General features: G+C 32.7%; 1 long non-coding RNA gene across 1 annotated transcript; it reads left to right on the plus strand.

Moving 5' to 3' along the window:
* Positions 1-320: 320 nt before the first annotated feature.
* On the plus strand, positions 321-25,933 carry LOC118681182 (uncharacterized). The gene is made up of 2 exons (XR_004976870.2): positions 321-1,281; positions 25,419-25,933. It is a non-coding gene; the product is annotated as an uncharacterized lncRNA (long non-coding RNA).
* The last annotated feature ends 362 nt before the right edge of the window (positions 25,934-26,295 follow it).

Here is a 26,295-nt window from a genome sequence, read left to right on the forward strand (position 1 = left end):
TAAATGTTGTAAGAAGTTGTGTAGGAGAAACAACAACAACACACACACACACACACAAAGTGCGTAAATATTTGCATGTATTTGTTGTTGCATTATTGAAGACGAAACTGCTCGTGTGAAGGAAGCGGAGCAACACAGCGCAGAAAATCAAGTAAATGCAACACTGCACTCCAAGCAACACACAACATGTTGCAGTCAACATGTGCGATCGACCAATTGGCACGTTGCATTTGCGGCGCTGCAGCTATGGGCACAGTGTGACATGTGGAACAGGGGTTGGTTTTGGCGTGCGACCGTTCGCAGCGAACAGTTGTAGTGTATCCTTCGAAGGGGTGAAAAGTTGTTTTTCACACACTTTGGCACCGTACAAGCGAAGCGGCCTGTCGTTTTTTGAATTTGAATTTTTTAACAACAATTGCCGTCGTTCATATAGTCCTCATCGCTCTCTCTCTTTCACTCTCTCTCGCGCTGTCTACATCTCGGTCAAAATATATAAACATACTCGTTTACTATTTTTATAAACAAAAAGAAAAAAAGTTCAAATATTATTACAAAAACAAAAGCAACGCAAAAAATTTGTTTGTTGTAACATTTTTGTGAGCGTTTTGTGTTCAAAGTTCCAAGCTAAAAATTGTTCTGTAGTGTTACTAATGCCAGCAAAATGAAAATGAAGAAGAAAATATAAACAAATAAATAATTTAGCTGATGACACATAGTGTTGAAGATAAAACAACAATAAATAGTCTATGGTGAAATGGTGCATATCCAAGCAAACAAATATACAATAGTGAAAGTGCATTTGATTTCGTGTTTTTGGAAAATTCAAACACAAAAACTGAAAATGTTCGTCGCTTTATGAAAACAGCATATAAAAATTAAAACAGTTTACAAATAACAACAACAGCTTACTAAAAACAACAACAGTTTACAAATCGAAGGATAACACGCCACGGCAAACAAAAGTGCAAAGCAGCAAATAGACTGCCAAAAATTCTGAAATTTATTTATATTGAATTCAAAAAAATATTTTTCTAGTTGGAAAACGCATAAAAAAGTGTATAAAAAGTTCACAAGCCCAGTGCAAAGTTTTATTCCCCTTCCCATATCTTTTTTAAATTTCCGTTATTGTGTATTTCGGTTTCCCAACTCAATAAATATTATAATTCCCTTTAAGTAAAAAAAAAACAAGTTCGGTGCGTAAAGCGTTTAGAAACCATATAAAAACGCTTGGTTTATGAAAAATTAAAAATCAGACAGTGAACAACAAATGGATTAAGAAAGGTTTGTAAGCTAAATGTAGATTAAATGAAAAAAATAATATTTTGCCATGAAAAAGAAAAACAACTAAAAAAAATTATTAGAAATAAGATATATGACCCCCAATGTCTAGAACATAGAATTTATAGGAAATATTATATATATATGTATTATATATATTAAGAATAGTTGCGTTTTCTTTTCGTTCTCAACTGATTTTTCTCCAAAGTTAAAGTTCTGAAAATTAAGAGGTTCCGTGCTATGGTTTCGTCAATTTGCGTCGAAAACATTCAATGGCAACATGATCTAAATATCTAGATGATGTTTTCAGTTCCTAAAACGCATTTTTATTGCGCTTAAAAACTACGAGTAAATCCCGTAATAACTCATTCGTCGAAGAGAGCCTTTAATAAACCTTATATGCTTTTTCGCAATGTTTTTTCACATAAAAAAAGAACTAAAGTATTTACTTACCACAAAGAAAAAAATTAAGAAATTTCATTTAAATGTAAAAAGGCTCCTTTAAAAAAAAACCAATATAACTTCGATCCTCTTGATTTTCATTCGTTGTCCTTTTTTAGCTTCGTTACTTTAAAAACTTCGGTTGTGTTGCTTATTTGTTTATCTTCTGGTTTTTGGAGACGAAGTAAACTCAGGTTTCGACAGTTAAGAAACTTCACCAGTTTTCGTAGAGTTGATCTGTGTGACAAGTTTTCAGAAAGCTGTCCCGTCGCTATAGTTTTGTCTTGCATTTCGCTTACACCAGAAGTGATAATATTACCATAAAACAGTATTTTTCCAAAATATGCTACGCGAACAATATTTTATAATAAAAAGGAGAATAAAAAATTCCAATAACAAACCAGACACAACAAATGATCAAAAAATTATATGCTTTTTATTTTAAATGATTAAAATGCTGATGAGTTGAATGAAGGTTCCGAAGCATATAACAAAATTTCATTTAAAATACTATTTTTTGAAGATACCGGATAACTAAAATAATATATTATATTGATATAGCCCGTTAAAAAACAATAATTTCAATTGACAATTTTCTTAGAGGAAAATAAATTGAGTTAAGGCATAGACCTTAAGTAATTATCTTAATTTTTAACAGATCAACACTTAATTCTAATTTAAAATTAATTGATTTCTAAAATTTAGTTGACGCTTTTTAAACATATGGTTCCGAAAACTCCAATATTACAATTACAATGTCTCAAGTCTCTGATCTTTCGTCAATTGTTTACCATAAATGAAACTGTGCGGTGTTCACGGCATTCCTATGACTGCTTCTGCTTTGGCTTCTTCCAAACAAATTCTTTGTTGATCCAAAAATGGTTATAACGTAGGTTTTTTAAAGAAAATATTAATATATTTTATACATAATTTTATGATCTACAATTTTCGTCGACAGTTTCTTCTCAAACTACTATAGTAGCTTAGTTGTTATGTTTGATACACTTTTTATCGAAAAGTAATCAAATCACTTTCATATTGCTCAAGTGAGATCTTGTTAGGATCGAACTAATAATCTAACCTAAACTTTTCAAATCATCTTTTCAGATCTTATTGACTTATAAACTGTATGTTTTTTTGCGGAATAATAATATTTCTTTAAAATTATTACATTATTGAATTGATAAAAGTCCGCGCGTAACTTTTGTGAACAGACTCCTTATACATCATTAATAAACGCTCGAAATAGTAAACTGAGTGAAATATTATAAACTCATTTTGTACGATATTCGTCTAAACATATTAAGAAACTGATTAAAATTGTTGGTATCGGAGTTTTTTTTTTTAAATACTGAACTTTTGTCAAAAACCTCATAAGTCTTTTGAATTATTTGAGATAAATAAAAATTTTTAGTCTCTTCAATCGATACTTCATTTCTAGTTCTGAGATCAGGGACGTTTAAAAACACCAAAAATTATCGGAAAGGCACAAGTTAGAGACCAAATAAACAGCCATATACAACAAAAGAATTTCAATATATAATTCACCAACAACTTACATATATTTCGCTTAGAATATTTTAGCTCTTAGGCGCTTTTAAACCGAAAGTGATGCATCTGAAAAAAAAAACAGGAAGATTAAGCCGGTTTGGTTTAGAAAAGCGTTTTCTCAATGATTTTCGTTTATTTTTTTTAAATTTTAAATTAATATAATTTATTGAGAATATTTTATACATACATTTCAGTACGCACTATAAATTTTTCGAACAATTTTTTTGAAAAGCAAATAACACATATTAGTGACCCTACATTGCATTCTGGAAGACTTGATTTTCAGGTGAAAACAATTTTCTCAACATTTCTTTTGTATAATGAAAATGTTTCGAATTTCAGTTCTAATATAGCGCTATGCTATTACTATGCAGAAAGTATTTGCAAATTTTAAAAACGATTGGTTAAAAGTTTTCAAAATACAAATCAGTATGTACGCAAGTTCCAAAAAAGTAATTTTGAGAAAAATTTGTTTGAAAAAATCTCTGATTCTAGGCCTAAAGAAGAGCAGCTGACTTCAATGACTTGTAACCATAGAACGAGTCGGTATTCCTATATGAAATTTTAGGAAAGTCTTTTAAAACGTTTGCTTACAATTCATGATATAATTTTTTTTTTTGTGAACCGTCTAACCGAATTTCTCACCTTAAATAATAAACTGCAGCACAAACAGTATCAACTTTTTAGGCAAATCCTTTAAAGAGTATATATTCTTATATACTAGAGTTGATATTTACATATTTGTAAATATTAGTGCACATGTACATAACATACATATAGATGTATTTACATATGTATGGATATAATTTAATTATCTGATCTGTATACACACGTAACATATATTTACTCTGTCTCTTTTTCACTAAATAAATCCTGTTCAAATTTATCGGATTATTATAAAATATATTTAAATGCTTGCTTTTATATTATATATGTATGCATGTACGTGTATGTATGTGTTGATGAACATTCAAGGAACCAAACTAAAATACTGCATATGTATGTACGATAAAAAGTATTAAATCATGCAAAAATAAACAAGATGACACATTTATATGTGCAAACACACACACACACACCGACATAAACGGAGATAAACGCAAACGAAGTCAGCTGCCGGCAAATGTGCGCCAACAAACGGTACACACACACACACACACGCACACAAAGGCAGTTGTTGTTGGTTTGCTGGTGTGTTTGTGTGCGCAGCAGTTGAAGCAACAATCAAAGTCACATTTCGGACATAAATAAAGGCAGCCGATACAATTTGAAAGCAAAAACAAAAAAATAAAAAGTACAAGACAGCAAAGCAAAAAGGAAGCGAAAAAAAAACTAGAAAATTCAAAGCTCAAGCAGTGCACGGCCGAAGAATGAAAGAAGGCCTGTTGTGGAACGGCTGTTCGCATGCGTTGGAGCAATGCAAAAAATAAATGAAAAAATTATATATGTGTATGTATATGAAAACAACAACAATATATATATATATATATATATATATAACAACAACAATATATACAACAACAACAAACCACAACAATATATATATATGTATATAAACAACAACAACAAATATATACAAACCATATTAATATATATATAACAACAACAACAAAAACTGACTGGAAAAATATTGCAAAGGCAAGCGACCGACGTGTAGCACAACAAAAGCTAAATTTTTTTAAGCAAAACGCTGAAATGTAAGCCTGAGCTTTGGCCAAACAACAAAAACACCAACTAAAACCAAAAATATACTCGTAAAAAGCGGAAAAGATTCTGCGCGCACAGGAAGAGGAAAATGAAAACAAACCGCTTTGGAGCTACTAGCAAAAACCCAAACGAAGGCGAAAGGCAAATGAGGAGACAGCGAAATAAAAATAAAACATAAAAACAACAACAACAACGACGACGACGACGAAAGAATAATAAAAATCATAAAACACGAAACGACAACAACTTGAAGATAATCAAACAATTTGCTACCGTTTCTTGGATAAATGCGAGTTTGCGCGCCAGTTGCTGAGCTATGCTGGTAGTTAATGTCGTTGACGATGACAAAGGACAAGCCAGACATACATATACGTATACACACATATAGACATACAGACAGACATGCACATTGATGATGAAGCAGCGCGGAGGAAATTTGGACGCTGATGTGCCGCACATCATAAAGGCAATCATAAAAGTGAGTAACCGCAACGTGCAAACGACGACGGCGACAAATGTGGCACAAACAAGTAAAAACGTTAACTTTTGTTGTATTGAAGTTATAATGCCCTTCACAGGTGCATTTTTTATAACATAAGAAGATCTTTATTTTAATATTAAACGTTTAGTTTGAAGCGCAGCAACATACATATATGTATGTACGCTATAGTGGTCCGATCTGAAACATTTCTTTGGAGATTGTAGCATTGTTTTGGCTAATAAATTATGCCAAATTTCGTGAAGAAAGTTGGTGAAATAAAAAGGTTTTGCATACAGGAACTTAACTTAATTTTGATTGATAATTTTGTATGGCAGCTTTATGTTATAGTGGTCCGATAACTGCGGTTCCAACGAATGTGCAGAGTCTTGGCGTGAAAAAGTGGCATGCAAAATTTCAGATCGCCATCTCAAAAACTAAATAATGGCAATGCTTATTAATATACCCTGTTCAGGGTATAAAAATACAAGTATTCATGTATGCGTGTATGTTTGCAACAAAAAATTGTAAATGCCGTTGCTGACAGTGAAAAATCAACTAAGAAGACAGTTAACAATTGTGAGCGCCATTATGAGCACTTGCAGTTACACCAACACATCCATCTACATATATCAATATATACACCCATAAGCATATACTTGTATGTAACTGCTCTCAACTGACACCCGCGCCTGTGTCCGCTATAAAATTTTGGCGCACAAAATATATAATATAGTAATGACACATGAGTTTGTCTTGTCGTACGCTTTTGGATGTCCAGTCGGCACGTAAATATATGAGTATATGCGGTATAGCGAAAATGCGTAAAGTCAAAAACGCACACAAGCGAAAAAAAAAAAACAGAAACAGAAGATACAGAAAACAGCGCCACAGTCGCAGCAAGCAACGAAGACGCACGAAATCATTATGTATGGAGAAAACGTGCACGAAACGTGTATGCGCTCCCACAATAACAACAACACATATCCATACGAAAAAGTAACAGTACTGTGCGTACGCCAAGCGCACTCGTATTGACTCGTCATCGCAGGGAAGCGCTGATTGGTAGCTCCATGTCTCATACAAACTATTTTTAAGTTATTTATAAGACATTGGTGGAAGAGGAATCTTTGAATGTAAAGTAAACGAAGAATACTTTTATTCTATCGCGGACTCAATTACTCGTACATTTGAGGAAAGTTTTGCAAGTTATGGAAAATGTATGGATTTTAAAAAAATATCAAAAATATTTCCGAAACCTCAATGATTCTAAGAGGAGTATATTAAATACAATAATCTTTAAGACTTAAAGGTCTTCTGTGTATAAAAACAGACTTGAAAATTATATGATTATCAAGTTGATAATTGAACTTATTTCAAATTGAGAATAATATTTTTCTAAAGTTGTTAGTCATAAATTTCGCAACCTGATTTAAAGAACAAAGACATGCGAAAGATTTTTTTTTATGTTGAGAAGCAGCTTTTGAAAATAGAGAAAATAATACATTTCTCAACTTAGAAAGGTAATTTTCAATACAAATACACAATTTTTGAATTTGGTTTTGGGTTCAAGTTAAGATTAAGTTATTTTCAAGTTGAAAATTCAAATTTTTCAGATCGAGTATAATATTTTTCTCAAGTTGATGGTCATAAAGCTCTCAACATGTTTTAAAAAATATATGAAATTAAAGCCAATTCAAAACAAATATTCATATTTACGGAAGACATTTTGTACCTCTTGTTATGTTTCTGTTTTGAAAACCAGCGTTTGAGAATTGAAAAATAGATATATTGTTTCTGAACTTGGAGAAGTAATTCTCAGTAAAAATCCACATCAATCATTTTTTGAATTTGATCTTAGGTTGAAGTTAAGAATTTTTATATTTTCAAGTCGAGAACTTCAGTATTTCCAATCGAGAACAATATTTTTCTCAAGTTGATTTTCATAAAGGTCACAACTTGATTTAAAAAAAACCTAATTATAGCCAAATAAAAAAATATTATGTATGAAATGCATTGTATGAAATATATTGTTTCTCAACTTAGAAAATTATTTTGCAGTAAAAATCCAGCTTCAGACATTTTTTGAATTTGCTTTTGAGCTCAAGCTGAGAATTATACTTTTTTCTATTGTTTCAAAGTTGTATAAACGAATTTGTTTTTTATACAAAATAAATTTTCACAAAGATCTGAGACCATTTTGCATGTATTATTTTAGGCTTTTTCGCATTCTGAGAATGTTTTAAAAAAACTAAATTCATGATTATATTCAATTTATGCAGAAGTCTCTTTACCTTTTATGTAAAAAATTTTGCAAATTAAAGAAATCGTCCCTGAGAACAACTTAAAATTAAAATGGTGGCATTTAAAAAAAACTTAAATTTTTGGCATGTGAAAAATACCATATTTGATCAGATCAGAAAACTTTTATAAGCTTTGCTGATATTGCCTTCCTGGTTCGCTTGCTACATAAACACCAAGCAACGAATCAGATATTGTTGAAGATGCCTCAACTAAAGCAATCATGGCATGTCCCAAAATCACAAAAGCCATCATAGGTCATTGAAAGCAGAGCTATATACAAAGCATGCAGAAATATGATGGTGATCGGATTATCTGTTTCGGAGTAGTTTCTTGCGCAAATTCGAGAACAGCTGTTTCAAGAAAATCGCACCTAAAGATAAACAGATCAAGCTGATTGAAGTGGTTTCACTTTAGAACACTCTAACTTAAAAACCATAAAAGATATTAATTTAAAATTTTATTATGTTATTTTTAAAGGTATAGATTATTGAAATCTGCAAAAAATTAAAAAATTAATAATTTGTTTCAATATTTCACTTTAGAAGTGTGCGATATTTGTGTGTGTGGATATTTCAGCGGCTTTCACTTAAGTAAAACACTTTTTCTCTTTATTTTTTCTCATGTCTATGATGATAAGTATTGTCTTTTGTTAAAAGCTGTACTTTTACAGTGACTCAGTTACAAGCAAGTCCGAGTGCTTTGTCTTTAGTTGAAGAATATGAATAAGTTTAGGATATGTATACGCTATATGAGTATTATTATATCTATATGAGTTCTAGAATCTTGTTGTTTCGAAAAAAAAACTAAAAATAAATGGAATAAAGAACTTTGAAGATAAAAAACTAGCTTAAATCAAGATTCGAAAATTAAACTCTGTCTTGTGGCATAATAAGGGGTTATATTAACTTGCAAGTCAGAGAAAAAGCATGTTTTTTTTTTTTTTTTTTGTTTGTAACGTTATTTTATTTAAGATATAAATCAAAATTATGCAGCTATACAAAATTCAATGTACTTTAATAATCGGTGATTAAATTTAACAGCCTCCGCAAAAGGTGTCTTGCATCGAGGAAGATTTTTCTGTTTCAAATTATCTCAAATCCGAAAAACAAAATATCTATTACTGCTAGAGATGAATACAGGTAATGAACGAAGGACTTGCTTGTCAAAAATCTGAATTTTCGCAAAAGGGCGGCTTCTCAAAAAAAAATTATTATAGTTTGTTGTGAAAAACAACCGCGGTGTAGCTTAAAAAATGTAAATTATTATCAAAAATTGTATTCCTTCGATTATTACCAGACAAATATATCTAAGAAGGTCGTGTGAAAATTTCAAGTTGATTAGTCGAGCGGTTCTAGAGACAGTTTTCTCACCGACTCTGAAAACCGCAACTCGAGAAAAATGCGTTCAAAGTTTTGAGAGCTAAAATCTACGAAACTACTTGTATTGGCCAGAACAACTTAAAGTGTTCAGAGAATATGCTCAAGTATATACACACTCGATATGTGTATATGCAAAAAATCGATTTTTTGAAATACAGCAGTGGATATAACCCCTTAAGTCTCAGTTGACAGCCTAGCATATTCTTAGTTTTAGCACTTTATCTAATAGGTTTGCAATGCAACATATTTCAGGGAAATATGAATTAGCAACTTTGTTAGCAACAACAACAACATAAAACGCTTCACATTTAAAGTGCGAATAGCAAAAACAAATTTTCTATAAATATGCAACAAACTCTTTCACATGGCAGACGCATTAGCGCTTCCACCGTAGATCCCCACACAATTAGAAGTATATAACAAGGCGAAAGTAACAACAATTTGAAGATCAAGTTCAAGTGTATTTGATAATAGATGTACAAGTATGTGGCTGATCATAGGCGCATAGGCAGATCGTTGGCTTGTAAACACACATTACAGCGCAAGCAAACAGTCTGCGGCATTATACACAAAAGTATTTATGTGCCGTGCCACGTTATGTACACTCACATGTATATATAAATATATACATACACTGTAGAGTCATCCAGATGCCACGAATATGCGCAAAATCCACATAATGCAAATTTGCTTTGCTAAATGACTCAAGCGCTGCTCGCTTCATCTTGCAACATCAAGTGCAGGCATTTCTTGCAACTTGCAACATATTTCGAGTTTTCGTTGTTGCTCCCTCAACAGCAATATATACAAACTTTTGAGTGTGCGGCTGCAGACATAACTGTGTGCTTCCATAAATATGTGCCACATGCCACAAGACAACATAAATACGACAAATAAGTACCGCTACAACGGTGCGCTGCCACAATTTGTCTGTCATACCGAATAAATGACTGCAATTTCAATGTTGAAACTTTACCAGTGCATTTACCAATAAGCAGCGTGCAGACGCTGCACCAACTCCATTTTGTTGCCAACTATTTTTAGTAGCAAATGTGGCGCGAACACACCTACACCGCTTACTATTTGCCATTTACCACATTTGTTGCATTGGGGTTGGCAGGCAGTCAAATACATAGAAGACAATGTTGCTACGCAATAACGGGCGCTTGCATCTTCGAGATGAGCCATAGCGCACACACTTATGCACGCACATAAGTGCAACATATACATTGGTACGTAGCCGCGACTATGTTGCGCTATGCAATGGAGTGCATGCATAAATCCATATTTTTCTTTTTGTTTTTCCTCTTTGAAGGCATAGAGTTCTCCCCAGTTTTCTAGTTTTCTTGGCCATCCCCAATGGAATTTATGCTTTTAGTGCGTGCGGCACATTATGCCATCAGTTGTTGGGTAACTCTAAAAATACACTTCTCCACTTTTGAAAATTTTCGAACGCATGCGACTCTATCTCTTGCATACTGACAGGCAAAGGCGTACACTATGAGGGTGTACAGGGAGTTGGAAAGAGAGCGGAGATGATATTATTATTTTTAAAATGGCTCATCACTTGGGCAGCATCACTTTTTGTCAAGGTGTACTTATGCGCTTAATGCTCGGGATCGCAAGTTTAAGTGACAGAAAAAGTTTTGGAATACATGCCGTTGTGTTAACTGTACTTTAGGAGAGTGTTTTCAACTTTTTAAATTTAATATTGTGTATTTATTTAAGATTTTGTATGTTCACTAAGTAGGTGTTAAAATTTGAGTTCAAATATGTTTCTCAACTCGTAACTATTATTTTCAATAGTTTCTCAATTTGAGGATAATAGCAATCTCAACAGAAATAAATAATTTTTGTGTGGCATTCGTTTTTTTTTCGCGGGGAAATTAATTTGTGTGCTTTATCTCATATTTTTTAGGGAGTCACCTAACTGACGGTTAAGTAAAGTATACTTTAGTACTCAAATTGTAAACATTTATACCAAAAGTTTATGCTTTTTTACTGAAACCTTTTGAATTATTTAAGTGTAGGGTTACCTAACCGGCGGTTAATTTAGTAAATCATACTTTAGTACTCAACTTGTATTCGATTACCATCAAATGTATGCTATTTTGATAAAACCCGCTTATTTACATTAGTTGGGAATCGCCAAACGGGCGGTTAAGTTAGTAAATCATACTTTAGTACTCCACTTGAACTCAATTACTCTCAAATGTATGCTTTTTTGGTCAAACCTAGCTATTTATTTAAGCGTACAGTTACCTAATCAGCGGTTAACTTAGTAAAGCATACTTTGGTATTTCACTTGAACCCAAGTTTACGCTATTTTGGCTGAACCTACTTATTTACTTAAGTGTAAATTCACCTAACCGTCGGTTAAGGTAGTAAAGTATACTTTAGCACAATTACTTTTAAATGTGTGCTGTTTTGTTTTAACCTGGTAGTTTACTCTAATGGATAGTCACTAAACCGGCGCCTAATTTAGTAAAGCACACTTTAGTACTCCAATTTAACTCAATTACGCTTAAAAGTATGCTTCAATTTTTAAAAATATCTGCGAAGATTGCCATGTAATTCAAGAATGTTTTGGACTATTGGCTATCATGTCTGAAACACACTAAAGTGTTGAGATTTTGTATTAGTTTTTTTTTGTCAGAGAGAATTCTTTTTGTAAAAGAAATCAAATTTAGAAACGAAAAGAACATTGGCTAAATACCACATAAATTAGCCACAATCTCAAGCGATAGCGGAAATATTTAAACTATTACAACGGTAGCGGCAATTTGAAACATTTTCCAAGTTATATCTCCAAGAAACATTATACACATGTATAAATACCGGAAGACATATCGAAAAGTCAAGCAAACTAAGATAATATACACATTAAACGGAAACCTTAACTTTAACGTTTGGTAGTCATACAAATTAACAATGTGGCATGCAACTTTAGCTGCTTGAGCAGTATTTTCAACCCTTTCGCGAACTTTTCGCGTGGCAATTACAATACGATTACATGTGGCATGACAACAAAAAAGCGAAACCAATGTGTTACTAAAAGCCGAATGCCTGAAATGCAACAACAAAAAAAGACAATTCGAAACAACAATAACATATGTTGCATGTTTGACAGCAATGAAGGGAATTTGCAATAAAGTTTGTCATACGTTTAAGACAAAACAGCATGTGCAGGGATGAAGGAATGAGTATGTAGTGTTACTGGGAGTATATACAATATATAAACTTTAGACTTGATTATAATTATTTGAAAATTATTCGAAAATAAATTTTTGAAAAATTTCTGAACGATAACAAATGTTGCACGAACATTAACGAGCAAAATTATTGTTTTTTCTTCATTTTCAATGATTGAGCCTTATAGTAATTAAAAATTAGCAATATTTCTGTATAACTACTGGCACAATTCTGCTGCAGAAAAACCTAACCTCCAAAAAAAAATATTAGAGCAAACAGTACAGGCTAATGAAGTAAATCGAGAAAATTTATTTCCGTCATCATACCTTTAATTTACCGCCTGGCTTAATGCCCCCAATTCATATTGAAGCCAATGTACCGCATGCAGCAGTGACTTGCCACCAACAAAGGCACGCAAGCACCCGACTCAAGCTCACGAAGTGATACACATAATTTAGCTTCATAAAGAGGGTTAAGACACTCACAAGTGCCAATGCAGCATGCCTCGAATGTGTGTGTGTATGTGCAGCAACATGCAGCAATTTGCAGTCCTTTATGCGCCTTCGCAGTAAATCGGCAGGATACGTAAATCTATACACATATACATACATACATAAACAAAAGCTTGCAGATTGCTTGTTGAATCCTACCCCTTTGTTTACTTTAACATTCTTTAATGTGAAAATGTGTGTGCGGCAAGTGTGACAATGTGCAACACCCGCACATTTGGCCGCGAGCGCTTGGAAGGAAGTTCGCACTCGAAGTGTTAAATTAAAATGCCTTAATTGTGGCACGAAATGTTCAAACGCGTTTATGTATGTGTGTGTGTAGGTGTGTTGTTTAAATATAGTCAAATGCACGCGAAAATATATGCTAATAAAGAGCTTTCGCCACAAAAGCCTTATTAGTCGCATTTTTATACCCTGCACAGGAAATATTAAGCTTGCCACGAAGTTTGTAACATCTAGCAGGGAACGCCGGAGACCCTATAAATATATATTCAGCTTAACGAGCTGAGTCGATTTAGCCATGTCCGTCGGTCTGTCCGTCTGTCTGTCTGTATTTACTCGAACTAGTCCTTCAATTTTTGATATACTATCTAAAATTTTTTACACGTCCTTTCATTATCAAGCAGCTGCTTATGTGTCGCAGTCGCTGCGGGGCCTTATAGCATACAGCTGCCATAAAAACTGCTTAAAATCAAGATTTTTTATCGAAAACTTTTAGCTTGTGAAGGGTATTATAGCTTCGGTGCAACCTTAGTTAACGTTTTGTCTTGTTTGTGTTGGTATGTGTGTGTGTATGTTATTGCGTATCGGTGTGTGCTAAAATGCGCGTCAAGTCTTTTTAAATTTAATGAAACACATAAGGTTCGACAGCCGCATCGCATGTGGTATGCGCAATGGGGCACGTACGACATAAGCAAGGTTTGCATATTCTTCCTGTTGCTTTTGTTGTTGTTTTTGTTATATCTGCGCCATACCAAAATGTGGCATGTGCAAATCAGTCTAATATAAAAGCGAAAAACGTGTTGCACAATAAGCTATACGCATGTAAATAATTGCGCACTCACGCCCATATGTATTGATATATGCATGTTAGGCAGGCACCAACTACATGTGTGTTTCACATGACGCCATAAATGACACTTACACATACTCAAATCATGTATACATACACATATAATCGCATTCTGCAAACGTGCACTCACAAATTAAGTCCATTATACCTACTCATTGCAATATTAAAACACCCCGTTCGCCCACTCATTGCCCTTTGTGGCAAGCACTCAACAAAATTTAGCTGCTACTAGGTCAAAATGTACAAATACAACCATTCACCTTTCCACCAACTTTGCTACAATTGTTGATATTCAGTTTTCCATTTTGTATTTTGCTTTTGTGCCGGCTATTTTTGTTGTTGCTTCATGTTGGCGCCTCATTTTCATGGCCCAACCGATAGCTTTGTGGGGCAGGCGCTCTTCACCCGCCTAATACCTTTTGCCGCCATCGACGAATACGAATTTATGAATGAGCCAAATGTAAACAAATGTCACACCGTTACTGCTATGCTTAACGGTACTTATGTGCATAGGCATAAGTGTGTTTGTGCGTCACACATACTGAAACGAAATTCGCAAAGTGTATTGGTGTATCCTTGCAACTTCAAATTTTAATGGAAATGCTTAGATCCTAAGTTGATTTATTGTTTGTTTTTGCAGCAACTGAGTTTTTGTTGTAATATCTGTTGTTTAGATGCCTGGTTTTTAGCAAAAGAGTAAGGACTTGGAATTTCGGTTATTCTTTTTATGAGTGCATGGTTTTTCAGATCTACGGATAATGATGTGAGCGAACAAGATAGTTCATTTTGTGGAATGATAACTTAACTCCTATATTCCTTGTTTTTTTCAAATACTTAACTCTGCAGATAGAGGGGTATTTGAAATTTTTATTTGATCAAATATATTTAAATAGCAGGGAGCATTATAGCAACCTAGAGAGTCGTAGATATTTGTAGGAACACGTCCTAAAATAATATCAAATCAACTTTAATAACATAAGAAAGCCAATAACAATTCTGCGAACGTATTTCATATAGTTAAAAAATTATCTCATAAAAACGTCAGTGGCTGTACTGCGTGGCTTTAAGCTTGGTAGGCACTTAACATTTTCGAATAGCTTCAAGACGTACATCAGAAATAGAAAAAAAAGTTTTGCTAAATATCGAGAAACTATATATATGCATTATTATATCGAAAAATATTCAATATTAGTACCCACAATTTCAGAAACATTAAATATATTTTGTGTTCTTCAAAAATTTACATTTAAACTAAATTTTTAATCAATAAAGCATTGTTATATGTTGTTTTATATCATGTTTTATAAAGCCCAACTTTTTTACGCCAAAATTCTCCAAATATAATTTGCAACAAACTTCTATTACAACAACAACAAATGTTTAGTTACGTTACTAGTAATAACCAAGATAGGCTTATGGACCAGATAAGTTTCTTTGTCTATGGTATAATAAAATACTTACATATGTACGTATCACTTTAAAGAACATTTGTTTCGTATACTACACTGAGTTATCACTTGAAAATTCTGGTATAAGATGTGAAGTAGTATTTCCTTTCAACACAGCTTAATCTTAAATTAAGCTATCAATAATATGGAATCGGTCTAAGAGACCTAGATCTGATTATAACTGAAGAAATCAACGGAAGGTAACAACTTAGCTTGAAAGTTAGAAGAGTTGGACCACAACATATTGGTTATTATGAGAAAGTACAGTCTTTTAAAAATGCTTCAATTAACCACATACCTCTAATCGATTTGTTAATCTCTACTGAGTTATTCAAAATTGCTCAATGCAAGGAGTGAATAATTTATTATCAGTATTAGCTTTATCATTTTCATATAATATTTCCGTTTTTTGTTTTCTAATTCTAAAAATATAAAGAAATAATTTCATAGATGTTTCAGAATCTTTCATGTTTGACAATATTTTAGCATAAAGCCGAACTTTAAAGATTGAAGTTGTAAAATTGGATTTGGAACTCGAAAAATAGGAATATTTCAAGCTTTAACCGTTTTCAGTGATTCTCTATATACAAGTATTATCCAAAAAATTGATTCAGTTCGTATTTTGCCTCACTGTTATAAAAACTTCGTTAGAAGCTCTTGAGAGACAACGTTTACAAGACTTTCATGTATGTATCTCTTTCCAAGGTTTAAATAGTTATAAAGGGTATTTTTTTAGACATGTGGTTTTCAAGAAGAAATAAAGCGCATATAATATAATTTTATGGTCATGAATTTAGCTTTCTTATAAAGATAAAGGCTTACCATTATGTTTTTAAAATTATTTTGTATTTCAAGTGACTGGTGTTCCAGCACAGAGACCCAATTTTCGTATGACATGCAGCGCCATCTTGTTGGAAGCGAAGGTCAGTCTCATCTATCAAAAGTGAGCTTCTCACTGAACAAAATTTTCTTATGAAAATCGGGATCAGTAGCCATATTGGTTTGGGCCCATTCAGCGCGCTTGATAGTTGTTCGTCTTCAATTCTTGCACGAGTTGGATTTTGGAAGGCCGCAATCAAAGATGCTTTCGCAACACTTCCATAAAGTGGATGGGTACAGCTCGAAATATTAAGTGCGTTGGCGGATGGACTCACTTAGATCTTCGTCTCGCGTCTTTGGTGCGCAATGTGCCGCGTTACGTACCCATCGACTCTTTACTTGACTTAGTTAAATGCTATCGAGTATCTATAAGGTCTGAAAATGTGACACTGAAAGAATTTCTGCATCTTCCACTCTTCTTACCACCTTCTAGTTAGTCAAAATATTTATATTCCTTCAAAAAAAAAAAAAAAAAAAAAATATCCCAAAAACCTATCCACTGAACATGTGCTATCCACCGCTTAAAATACGTTGACCCATATGCATTAATTTCGAAGAGGGTCCAGATAAATAAAAATAAAATCAAAAGTCACATTCTTTGCTATCTTTTGTATGCTTTCAAAGTAAAAAAGACGAATTCTCTAAAATTCTATAATAAAACATAAAAATGTGCAGCAAACACCCCAATATAATATGTGGCACGTTTTGTTTTTAACTTGCCTTCATTGACAGCCACAATAGTACACTGAGAAACCAATTTTTGGCAAATGTTGAATGCACGCAAAATTTTTTTTCATTTTTCACTTTTATATTTGTATTGTATGCTGTAAGTATGTATGTATATATAAAGTATATAAAATTGTATGCGCATGAATCAACCAAAAATTAACTCTGCCTTTGACATGTTCACCCAATTCGAATGGCAGGTAAGCATGTCAAACTCCGATATCCGGCGAATAAAGTAGAAAAGTACCGAAATGCAATTTTTTGTGAATGTATGTAGGTATGTGTGTATATTTAGAAGCACAAACAATACAAACTGAATTCTGTGTGTGTTTGTGTACGTGCAACACCCCCGCAATGCTTGCATAGTAATATGTTGCACGTGCAAGGTGAGTTGCCTTCACCTAAAATCACCAAAGCGTGTAGCTACAGGGTGCAAAAAACAAAGAAGGAAATATGAAAGAAAACAACAACAACAATTGCTAAACAACCAACGTGCATAAGAAAGGCGGAAAATGGGGAAAAGGTGCAAATAGGTAGAAATTGGTGGCAAGTAAGGCATTGCGTTGCACTTCAATTCCCACAATACAACGCGCAGCAGGAGCAGCGTATTGCCAGTGAGTGGTGTGTTGCGAGCGAGCGTGTTGAAAAGTAGGGAATCTACGTGCAACAGAAAACGAAAAACAGTGAGGGAAAAGTGTAAACTTCAAAAGAGCGTTGAAATTGCAAAACAAAAAATCAACAACAACAACAAAAATTGGAAGATAAAACAACAGCAAATACGAAGAAAAAAAAACCAAGGCAAATAATGTTTGCGGAAACAGCTCAGCGCGAGGGCTGCAACAGTAAGCTTAGCTGTTGCCAGCATTGCAACATAAACATAGTTGTTGTTGCCACGCGAAATGTGAAATGCGAAACGTTGCAATTCGCGAGGGCGCCGCGGCAACAAGCGTGTTGCACAACTACAACACACCAACTACGCTACGCGCAACTTAACGTACGTTACTTCAAGCTGCATGCCACTCCACCAATGTTGCACTTGAATCGCTATAAACCTGCTATGCGCAACCCTTTTGCTTTTCGTGGCGCTGCGGCAAGTGTGGCAGCCGCAACGGTTGTTCCCAACGAAAGTAGAGTAAAGTATGGCGCAAATGACATGCCATGGCCAACGGTTATGCCTAGAAACAACAAAAACAACACAACTATAATAACAACAACAATATGCAGCTTAAGCATGTGCCAACAGTATACGCTGCCACAACGCGTTGTTTTCCGCGTACTTGTTACCACACACATACACACAAACGCACTCACACACAGGCGCACATTGGCATGCATATTGGCATGAGTATGCATATTTGCTGCCCTCCATCCGCACCGTTGCACACAAGCGCCTCAGTAAAACTTACTATACTCGCTCACTCACCAGCCTGCTTGCCACAACGCAACGTAGGTATACCCGTTATACTATTTACCTGCAGCACTTTTCCCCCTGCTTCGCAGTTCGGTCGCTTGGACCCATGTCGTCGTACAAGTGCAGCGGTATTTACCACCTTGACGACGCAGGCGGCTGCGCATTGTGCTCGTGGACTCAACGATACGCGTTTTTTGCGTCCCCATCATCGTGTTGCCCTTAATGGTAGTGCATATAGTCGATTGTGTATGTATATGTGTGTGTGTGCCAGGCGTATTGTCCGCGCAATTATTTGCAAGTTCGTAGTCACCTATTTTTCACTTGCTGCAGGCATGCCCCGCGGTTTTGTTGCCTTCCGAAGCTCACTGCACACACACATATACATATTTTACTCTATATATATACATATAGATTTATATACCTGCCTGCCTTATTTATATGACGCACACTTTTTAATTTTTGTTTTTTTTTTTACTTTTCTAATTTTCTATGCTTTTTTGTACACAATCCGTTTTTGCAAATTCATAAAAAAATTTCGCTGCTTGCATATCTGCGCCGTTGCCATGGCCGTTGCACGCATAGTCGTTGCTCTTGATGTTGCGATTGCTATTGCGCTGTTGCTGTTGTCCTGGCTGTTGCTGCGGCAATTCCCGTCGCTGTTGGCTCTGCTGCTTTCAAATTCGCTATTGAATTGCTTGCATTGTTCCAAATGTTTATTTGTTTTGTATGCATGTGGCCAGGTTTTTTCTACTTTCACACACATACATACAAACACGCGATTTTTATTATCATTTAACTGTGTTTCGTGTACTCGCGGTCGACTCTTATCGGTGCGCCTCTGTTGCTTGAGCGTGTGCAGGAATATTTATGAGTGTGTGTGTGTGTTCTATCTACAACCGCATAATGTAATCAGCTTTATCTATTCAGCTGGTATTTTAAGGGATCTGCACTACTAGAAGCTAAGTCGTGCACTGAGAAAAATAAATCTCTTAAATTAAATTAAAATTTTACCGCAATTCGATTGAATTGAAAGTTTCTTATTCGTTAGGCCCCACTTTATTATAGAACAAACAAGAAAAAACTTTAACTTCGGCTTCATTTAAACATTTGTTATAGCATAAAAGGGTATCAATAGCTCTTCGTCATGATTTTGATAGGTTAATTTGTATGGTAGCTATAAGCTATAGTGGACCGACTTCAACCATTTCTACGGAGATTGTATCGCTGCTTTAGAAAATAATTTATGCCAAATTTTGTGAAGATACTTTGTCAATTAAAAAAGTTTTCTATACAAGAACTTCTTTTTGATCATTAAGTTTGTATGATAGCTATAAGCTATAGTAGAACGATATCGGAGATTTCGACTAATGAGCAGCCTTTTGGGGAGAAAAGGATGCGTGCATAATTTTAAATCGTTATCTCAAAAATTAAGCGACGAAATATAATCCGTATAAACCTAAACTCAAAAACCTCTCGAAAATTCATGGAAATATAGTCACGAAGATTTTGTATTTACTATATTTTAGCAATTCTTCTCTTCAAATTTTCCTCAAAAACATTTTGAAAACGCAGTGAAAAGTTAACAAAGTGCAGTTTAAATATCAGATTTGAACTTTCGAAAGTAAGTATTACGAAAAACGCAAATCCTCACCAAAAACCTGCTTCAAAGGATTTTCAATAGAATCGAGAATAGGCAGTGGCAATTGAAATGTCGCATTTCTAAATAGGAATCAGCATTTACCGCGTCCAATTCGCTGGAAACCAATTCTATGTATAACCCTAAAAGTGTGCTACTTTTTTAGATATGTTTTAAACCAGTTCAATTACAACAAGACGAGGGTTACATACCAACCTAACTGAAAATTTATAAGTTATCCAATTTCAATTTATGTGAAGGCAATTTTTATTTACGAATATAGTAGGATATTTGTTCAATTCGTTGAAATCGAATTCTATGTATAACCCTAAAGGTATGCTACTTTGTTTGAAGTAATAATTTTTTTACAAATTCAGTACCATTGCAACAATACTAAAAGTGCATTCCGAAAAAACTGCAAATTTGAGTTTTTCAATTTTCAATATGGTTTATTGGGGAACGTAGGACGAAACTTAGTAAAATACAAATTTTTACCGAAAACCAGATTCAAATGATTTTCATTAGGATCAAAAGACGACAGAGACATATAACATACTGCTTTACCTGCTGAGAGTTAGCATATACCTGCTCCAGTTTGCAGGAATCGAATTTTTTGCTTAACCCTAAGGGTATGCTAAATTTTTATGAACCTTCAAAAATCTCGGAACTTCCTAATATAATGTTTTTCCCGATCTTACCTGGTAAATGGTTTATCATTAAATTATCTGTTAGAAAGTCTTTTAATTACGTAGATCATTAAAAGGTTAGTTTAGTGATTTTATACTAACATCGTGGCTGATATGGTTTTTCGTTTCTTTAGCGATTTCTTTTATTTTCTTAGATGAACCATTGCGGGTTCCAGGAGCAATCATATATCACATATCAAGAAGAGATAAGCAGCTCTTTTGGACTGATTTCTGTTAGATTCTGTGGTAAGCACCTGTCAGCAACCGGTTTTATATCAAAAGTATCCAATAGGTACACAGTATCGATGTATGATTCAGATCTCGAAAGCATCTAACCTATACGACGTTTTTGTCACATTTGCCTTCACTTCGATGTTAGAGCCGTTAGCCGATTTTTTTAGTGCTGGTTAGAAATTGGGATCGTACCCAGCGCTAACAGCGTGCTAGTGCGCCCCTTAAATACGACGGCTACCCCAGTAACCTCCTTAAATTTGCACTGTGTACATTCGGTAAAAAAAACAAAAACCAACATTCGAACGCGCAAAAGCGTGAAACGGAAAAAAGAACTTTTTTGCTTTTAATTGAAAACTACATATTTATATTTGTACATATATATACTATTTATATATATATAATGCCAACGGCATTGCTTACCGCCTGGTATCTCATGCTTTAGCTAAATTGAAAAGTGAAGTAGTTGATTTTAACGAAGCTTAAATGTCCACAGGCATTTGTTTAACGCTGATAAGATAACAGCAAGGGAGACTGAAGTATAAGATCAACAAATGTGAAGCGTCGGTTCCACCTATACACTCACGCACACACAAGCGTATAATTATTATATAAGCGTGTGGGAACGTGTTTATACACTAATACATAATAAATATGTGAAACTGACACATATTCTAATTGACAATATGGCTACTCTGCACTCATATTTTATGCGCGTGTATATGTGTGTGCATTTTCCCACACTGTATTTAGATATTTTATGAGTTCGACATTTCTTGTGTGTACATTTGTCGCTTTTTTATAATGGAAGCATAAAAATCACTGACTAAATATTTGATAGTGGCAGATTTTTAACTATATTTTTAATATTTTTTTGATGTTATTATTATTTTTATTTTTGATGTTATTATTATTTTTTTTTTTTTGATGTTATTATTATTTTTATTTTTTTATGTTATTACTCTTAAATTATTAATAGTACAAACTCTACGTTTTTTTTTTTTTGCTTCCTGCCACACCTTTTATTTCAATTTTTAATTTCTATTTCCTTTTCTGTTATTTTTTTGCAATATTCTTTTTTTTGGTTTCATTTCTTGAGCACCCTTGGCGCCCATTTATATGCGCCTCGCTTTTGGTTGGCCTAATTTCTGTCAGCACTGCGAGAATGGCAAATAAAGTGTGCAAAAAAATTAACGCTAAAAAATATTCACCGTTTTAGCGTGAACTAACAAAGTTTGCAGTTTGCTTTGAAATTATTTTAGGATTTTTTTTTTTATGAAAAACGCAAGTGACTGAATAATTCGCATGTAAAATGTGGCATATCACAGACGGGGTAGTAAAAAACTAAACTTTATTGTATTTTTTGGGAAAAAAAAAAATCAAAGGTATGTGAATATATGTAGGTATATAAGTATGTATTCAAATATGTGTATGTGTATGCTTAACATATCTTTAAATATTTTTTTTTACATTTCCTCACGTTGCACCGGAAATTATGGCTAAAAAAATGTAATTTCGCTATTTAATGTGAACGGGACTTTGTGGGTGATTTTTAAAATCTCATATATAAATATTTTTGTACGAAATGGTGACTCAAACACGCCACACAATAGAATTCGTACTATACTAGCCTTTTTTTTGTTTGTTTTACAAGTATTAATCAAATGCGAATATGCATCCCAAATACAAATTTATATAACTTGGTAGTTTTATATATACAAACTTTTTCGGAATACTCACTTAAGGCCTAGTTTATATTATATATATCTACATACATATTTTTATCATACAGTATATGCGCTACTGTTGCAATAAATTTCTTTTATATAACTTTGAATGTATATGTGTACAAAAGTATGTTTCATACAAAGAAATCCTTTACATGTTGCATTTCTAAAAAATTAAAAACCCTGTTCTATTAAAAAAAGGATATAACTTTTTAAATAACTAGAAAAAATGCTAACTTTGGCGCATCGACGCTATAATACCCTAAACAGGTGCATTTTTTATAGCAAAAAAGGGCATCCCAAGATCTTTACCTTGAGTTTGACCGGTCAGTTTTGTATGTCTGCTATATGCTATAGTAATCCGATCTGAGTAATATGTTTGGAAATTGTAGTGTTGCTTTGAGCAATAATTCATGCCAAATTTCGTGGAGATATCTTGTCAAATGAAAAAGTTTTCCATACAAGGACTGCATTTTGATCGGCCAGTTTGTATGACAGCTATACCCTATAGTGGTGCGATATTGGCGATTCCAACATATAATCGCTTTCTTGGAGAGAAAAAAGATGTGTTAAAAATTTTAGATCGTTATCTCAAAGACAGACCGACGGATAAGGCTAAATCGACTCAGTAACGCTGACATTTGTATACACCTACATATATTTCTAGGGTCTTCCATGTTTTCTTCTGTGTATTGCAAACTTCATGGCAAACTAATTATAGCCTAATAGCCACCAAAGTATATATATAAATTTTAAATATGTATCCCAACTGCAGTTTTTAGCTACTCAATGGCCACAGCAGGATATTTCATCGTTTTGTGCGGCAACACGACAGGTTAATAGGCTCAGTGGCGCGATGAAGTTGCCTGCGAATGCAAAACGGTGTGACGAGAAAAAAATGCGTACACATACGTATGTGCATAGGTACATATGTACATATGTTATATGTATGTATATACGTCTGCATTGTGTGCCTGCAGTGGAAGATGTCTTTGCTTGAGCTGATATTTATGTGACGTCTTGCTCGAGTTGTGGCTTCCTTTCGACTGTTGCACGTTTTTATTTTTTTGCTTGTTTGTGCGCTTCAACAAGAGCACAGGTGTACAAGGTTTTGCGCGCGATTCTTCGCTTATATGTTGTTGTTTTTTTTTTCGTAAACTCTGCTTTTATATGCTTCTTCTTATAAGTATTGAATGAGAGGTTCCATCATCGAGGTGTTTTGTTGTTTTTGGAGTAATTTTATATATGCTATATATATATATACGTTTTCGGATCCTAATGTATGGTTAAATTCCGGTATTTATAGAAGCTAGTTCAAATTTGTTTAACAAAACCAACTTTTCCCCCTTCCAAGTAGTTTTTTGCTAGAGACAGAGTAGTTTCCGAAAGTAATGAAGAAGTTGTGAAAAGATATTTGAATTAAGAACTTTGGGCCTAAAGCCGGGTTTAATTTTAAAATATTTTCTCGTTATCAACATTGTTAAATTGATAATTTCATTATTCTACTCATATTATCAAGATTTTCCAATAAAGAATTTTACACCCTGGAACTCACTGAACAGAGCAAAAAAAAAAAAAATCCACATTAAAATTCCCATTTGAGCCGTGTTTTAGCGACATTTATTGTTTAAATATATATTAAAATTATAGAAATAGGACACATCTATGCCCGAAAAATATTCTCAAAAATAAGCAACTACAGTAGTGTGAACTTTCTAGGTTAGTGAACAGAGGACTTTTCGTTTGAGGAGACTAAGTTTAGATATGAAATTGAGAGAAAATATTAAGAATACTAAATGAGAGCTCACATTGAAGTATAAGCTAGTCTTTTCGGAGTGGAATATTAGTGGCGAAGGCGAAATATTAGAAAAAGTAATTTACTAAAGAGTTGTTGAGACGGAATGCATAATTTCGGCTAGTGGTTGGAGTGTGTTCAATGAGCATTACTTTTCATCGCTTTTCATAAAAATGCGAAATTAATATCTTTATGAAATTTTAAAACTTATAAATGAGAAAAAAATATTTTAAAATTAATATATTATAAATATAATAATTATAAATATAATAATGACTATACAAATTTTTGATTTTTTACGTTCAAGAATTTATTGTTTTTCAAGAATGTTTTAGAATTAAATATTTTTCAACAAATAAATCATTTTGAATCGAAAATATATTTTTTAAACAGGTTTTCAAAAATAAGTAATATTTATATGAAATTTTACAACTCATTAATAAGAAAAAAAATATTTTACAATTATTATATTAAAAATAAAATCATATTTTTTTTCAAAATTTTTAAATAACAGTTTTTTTTTTAGATATATCTTAACAAATTTTTTTTAAATTTTTTTTCAAAATTTTTTTTTCAAAATTTTTTTTTTCATTAATTTAAACAATTTTTATTTGTTTACATTCAAGCATTTATTATTTTTCAAAGATATTTTATTTTTAAATATTTTTCATCAAATAAATCAATTTGAATCAAAAATGTTTTTTTTAACCAGGTTTTCAAAAATAAGTAATATTTATATGAAATTTTACAACTCATTAAAAAGAAAAAAAATATTTTACAATTATTATATTATAAATAAATCCTTTTTTTCAAAATTTTTCAAAATGTTTTGTTATTAATTTTTTCCAAGTTTTTTTTTTTTAGATATATCTTAACAAATTTTTTTCAAAGTTTTTTTTTTCAAAATATTTTTTTTTCATTAATTTATTTCAAACATATTTTCAAAACATTTTTTTTTCTCATTTCAGAAATAATATCGCCAAGTCTTCAATCAAAGAATTACAAAACTTTAATACTATCATTTCGAGAAAATAATCAAAAGCAACCAAATCTTAATTTAGTCCTACAATTTAAGTTATTTTTAATTAAATTAAATCAATAAATCCTAACAAAAATAGGTGTATAAACAAACTATACCAAAAACACAAGAAATATAGCGTAACTCTCATAATAATTACAACAATAAAGTAAAACAATTTTGGGCGCTTAAGTGGAAATTTTTGAAATTTTCGAACGAAAATTCAACAAAATTAAATTTAAAAAACAAAAATAATAATTCTAAGCATAATTTAGCATAACGTATTAAAAGCAATTAAGCAAAGCAAACAAACCAGTGGAAGACAAATTTTTTAATTTAAAACAAATACTTAAAATTAAATTAAAACAAATACAAATACATATAGCCAACAACAAAAACAACTATACAATTAAACACAAATAACTTAAGTAGCAGCAAAGTACACAAAGAAATAGCAAAAGTAAATAAATAAACAAAAACAAAACGAACAACTTTCGATTTATATTTTTTCAATAATACCACGTTACAAAACCCCGTTACAAAACCGACAAGCAAGTTAAACCAAAAAGTACAAAAATTCACAACAAATTTCGCAACGCAATAGCCGCAATTAAAGAAATATAGAAAAAACAACAACAACAACTTATATATAATATAATCGAATATATTGTAAAATACTTACAAGTTTATTAAATGAAATTCAACAAATTGTTAGTAGTAAAATTTAACGAAAACAAATTTACAAAATTTTGAAAAGTCTGAAATATAACCAAATAATAATTAATTAATACGTATAAATATCTTAGATATATTGTATTGTAAAAAAA

Source organism: Bactrocera oleae, chromosome 6 (genome assembly GCF_042242935.1).
Source record: "Bactrocera oleae isolate idBacOlea1 chromosome 6, idBacOlea1, whole genome shotgun sequence".
Lineage (NCBI taxonomy): Eukaryota > Metazoa > Arthropoda > Insecta > Diptera > Tephritidae > Bactrocera > Bactrocera oleae.